Source organism: Agelaius phoeniceus, chromosome 7, assembly GCF_051311805.1.
Source record: "Agelaius phoeniceus isolate bAgePho1 chromosome 7, bAgePho1.hap1, whole genome shotgun sequence".
Lineage (NCBI taxonomy): Eukaryota > Metazoa > Chordata > Aves > Passeriformes > Icteridae > Agelaius > Agelaius phoeniceus.
This window is the reverse complement of record NC_135271.1, coordinates 20,394,943-20,399,543: the sequence shown is the minus strand read 5'-3', so window position 1 is coordinate 20,399,543 and position 4,601 is coordinate 20,394,943.

Sequence of the window (4,601 nt, the reverse complement as noted above, 5' to 3'; positions counted from 1 at the left end):
GTGATTTGGATAAAAAGCTGCCAGGGTGTTTCCTCGGAGACTTCACATCACCTCACAAGAATGCTGTGACACCTAATCTCACAGCACAGAGCACCAGACATTTTCCAATCTGTCCATTTCTCTGAAGCTCTTTGTCACCAGGTGATTACCACCCTATATTCAACTGGAAATTCAATTTTCATCCCTAGTACTAAAAACCTATCAGGTGATAAAAAAACAACTCATTGCTTCAAGAACACTGTGGCAGGTGACTTCCCAATGGCAGAGAATTAGTGCTATCATCAAGAAGACAAACTGCTAACACTTCTTCAGTGTAAAACATTACCAGAGAGCCATTCCAGAATAACCTCTGCACGTGGACAAATGTTTTAGGAAAGGCATGTGTTAATTCTGGAAGAATTATTACTTTCAAACATAACATACAGAAGAAAGGGAAGAATATCTGGCAAATATGAATCAACTCTTGATGGGACAAGGATGGATAATACACCACCACCCACCATGACCTACCCTAAGGGCAGTCAGGAATGTTTTTGGACAGTTGCCAGCTTCTTAGCCTTCCTCCAGAGCCTTCATGCAGTGTTTGGTAATTGTTGCCTTTCCACAAAGACACACAATTTGTCTTATGTTGAGCACTGAAAGACAACAGTGATCTACTGCTTTTAGCTTTTCTTCATATAATACCTACTGAAATTATTTGAATATGGTTAACTTGGGAGAAGTTTGCATGGTTTTATCACTACACTCTGTGCATAATGAAAAAGTGACACTAAAAAACCAAACTAAACCACATCAGTTTTTAAATCACCAGCAGAAAGAAGCAGCTTGCCAAAATAAAATCACTTGAAAGAGAATGCAATTCTGCTATGTAAGTACAAAACTCCAGTAAACACAATTTTCCCTCATCCTTCCTAAAGTTTGCTGAAAAACATTTAGAAGGGTAGGAAGCAGAAACTTGAAAGATTCTTCAAAGATCCCTGTGTCCTTCTGAATCCTATTCCTGTAATGGGAAGCCTTCCTCATGAAAGGAGACACCTGCTTTTCCATGGTGCACAGTTCCCCTATGGGCTATGAATAATCTGATACATTTCAACAGTGGTTTTCATCCTCCTGAATCCAGTGGTAATCCTATTTAAAATACAGAATGGATTTTCCGAGGTAATAAATTATCTGTTATTAACATAAGATTTTTTGACAAGTTTGGCTTTACAAAATTAAGTACAGCTTTTTAAATACCTGGATAATTGGTTGGTTGTATTTTGATGTCCTGCTTTCTCAGATTGACATTCTACTATTCAAGAAGAAACACAACTTGGACAAGGCAAGATAATATCCTGCACTCTAAAGATGATGTTTATATTTCATTTGTTCACATTGTTACATGTTGAACCAAACACTTAGAAACAGCTAAGAAACTAAAAACATGGGTGGAAATCTGAACTATATTATATATTTAGTACTTGAAAAGATCATCTGTTTCCCAGGTCCAAAAGTCCAAGGCTAAAAAAAATATTTATTATTAAGAATCTCTCTTAGATGTTTAAACCAAGTGACTGTATTCAAGTTTGCTTATGGAAGTTATACTGAACTTAAAATTATCCTCAGTTAACCAGAGATGTTCTTGCTTTTCTTCTAGCCTCAGGAATATCGCAATCTCTGCTGTGCAGGTTTGTATAAGGCTTATACATGCTCAATCATAAAAATAGATGCTCTGAATATAAGGAAGGTACAAAAAACCTGAACACTCAAGTCAACATGATGATCTCACCAAAATCGAACACCTTTAGCATGAACCTAGTGAAGCCAAGAAATGTAGCTTTGAAACAAATGATTCCTAATTTTGTATTTAGCTTTAGTCTAGCAACTGTCCCTATCTGTCCTTGATTAGGAGCAGCACCTCTACTGAAAGTTAATGCAGCATCTTCACCAGAGTCCCAGTGCAGTAAGAGCAATACCAGAACACAATCATGAGCTGCTGCCACACTGCCCTGGTGAGTGACCCACTCCCAAACTCCACTTGGCACATGGGAAAAGCTTCTCACATGGGAGAAGCTACAAATTCAGGGGCAAGTAAAGCCTTTTATAGCTGTAGCTCAGAGTTTTAAACAGCTTTATAAAAATTACCTGAAAACCCATTCAGCAGCCCAGAGCTCTTTAGAGGGGCTTCCACAAATATACATATTTATAAAGGAAAAAAAAAAATCAGTTTTGTAAAGCTTTTTGCAAAGTCTGTTTGATGAGTTTATTTTAGTATTATTTTACATGGCTATGTTCATTTCAACCACACCAAATGGATAATGAAAACCACTCAATATCATTGCCTTTCAGCTGTAGTTCTAGCTGAAATATTAAGCTATCATATGACAGTGGCAGCTCTCCAGGCAGGGGAAAAGTGTTTTGCACCTGTTTACAAATGTATTTAGGCATTATTCATCATTACCTTGACTCTACATCTGATTAAATACATTCATGCAAGACTCACTTTGCTTTATGCCTGCTTCAATCCCCAAATATTCACTTTGTCAATGACAGGGAACCCCCAAAGGCCCTTGCCATTTTGCTTTCCTGCATCAGCATGGTGGGTTGATCCTGGCTGGATGCCAAGTGCCCAGCAAATCTGCTCTATCACTCCCCTCCTCATCTGGACAGCGTAGACAAAATGTAATACAAAATATAATTAAAGGTTATAATTATCTGAAAGGCAGGAAGAGATCACTCCCCCATTGCCATCGCAGGCAAAACAGACAGGACTTGAGGAAATGAGTTGAAGTTATCACCAGTCAAATCAGAATAGGACACTGCAGCACCCCCACTACCAAGACCATGCAAACCCAATCTTCTGTGATTCAAGGAACTCCTAATATGCATTCATTTAACATTTCCTTGAAGATCTTTGAAGCCACCCTTCTGCTGACCTACACCAAATATACATAAGCAAACTTCTCTTAGCTGCCCCTTCCAACAGAAACCTCATCCCTGAGGATTGTCTGCTGCTCCTGATCTTACTCCTCGGTGTCAGTAAGTTACACAAGTATTGTTCCAAGTACAGGCATAAAAGCAAAGGATGGTTTTACTTCTGCCAACACTCACTAATCCCTCTTCTCATTTTTACTATCACAATTGTTCTTGAAGTTTGAATCTGGCTTGAGCTGTTTTGACAGTTACACAACTTGGGAATTGAAATCAAAAGCACAAACCAAACATGGTGACGAAATTTAGCTATTTTAGAGCCATGATATGATGTAAGGAACTACTGGGAAAATTTAAAACTGGTAGAGTTCATTTGCTAAGCTTTGTCCAAAATATGGACATCATTTCTAAAACAAACAACAAAAAAAAAAAGGATGGGAGGTTATTTGAGGAACAAATTGGACCATAAGGAAAATGTAGGAATTTCACCCAAAGATTCTGATCAATTCCAGCCAGCATTTACCAACTATGATCCATCTAATCTCCCTTAATTTTTCAGAATATCTCCTGTTCTTATGGGAAGTGCTAAGAAAAAACCTAAATTATTTATAGAGGAATTGGTCTTGAAAATGTTTTGTTTACACTGATCTGTATAAACTACACATTTGCTAGGTGCCTGCAATTAGATTTTCTTGACATTAATATTCCTTTGGGTGTGACTGTACCTTATTTGCCCTCCCTATTGCTTTAAAAGGGTAGCAGAGCTTTAGCTGCACTTCAGGAGGTTTGGCTGATAGGTTAAAAAGTCTGTCTTGTTAAGAAAAAAAATAACCAATCTTTCTTCACCTAATTGGGGTGATGGGGTAGGGTGGGTGACAGAGGTGAGTGATCATTGCAAATATACACAAATTTATTTTGAAGGTAGATACACGTTTCAGCCTAAATGAAATTTATTCCCCACAGACTCTCATCTATGGGATTCAAAGGCATTCTACATTGAGCTTCAGACAAAACAGTGCAATTTGAAGACTGAAGAGAGCAGACTACAAATCCTTTCTACAGTGCTACATCAACAGGTAAAAATTTCATGTATAAATCTGATTCTAAACAGCAACAACCAAAAAAACTCCAAGGAACTGCTGAGGAGAAGCAGCATTGGACTGCCTGAGCCTCAGAGGAACAGGACTTTAACATGTTCCTTCTTATTTGATAGCTAGTCTTAATATAGTTAGAAGAGTCTGAAACAGATAAAGGCTGACTTTATCAGGACAAGATTGGTAAAACTTACTACTTTTATGGAGTAGGCAAAAGACATGGAGGGTATGAAAAAGTTCTAGGAAAAAAAGAGAAAACTCATTTTCCTCTGCATTGAAACACAAAAGTCTTTCCACACAGCAAGCACAAAATTTAGCATGGTTCAGAAGAAAACAGGGGCTTTGGGGAGGGCAGAGGGGGGAAGATAAATCATTTGGCTACATTGAAAGCCTGAAACTATCTTTGACAGAAACTTGAGAACATACCTAAATCTTATCACAACATAGGATATGAAATATTTTCCACAAGATCCTTTCCATAATATCTCTTCAATTTGAGACAAGAGCCATATAGAAGACTCCACTGATTTAAAATCCCCATTAGTGAGTAGGTGGTTTCTCAGTCCAGTGACAAAACAGACACGTGAGGGTCCTCAG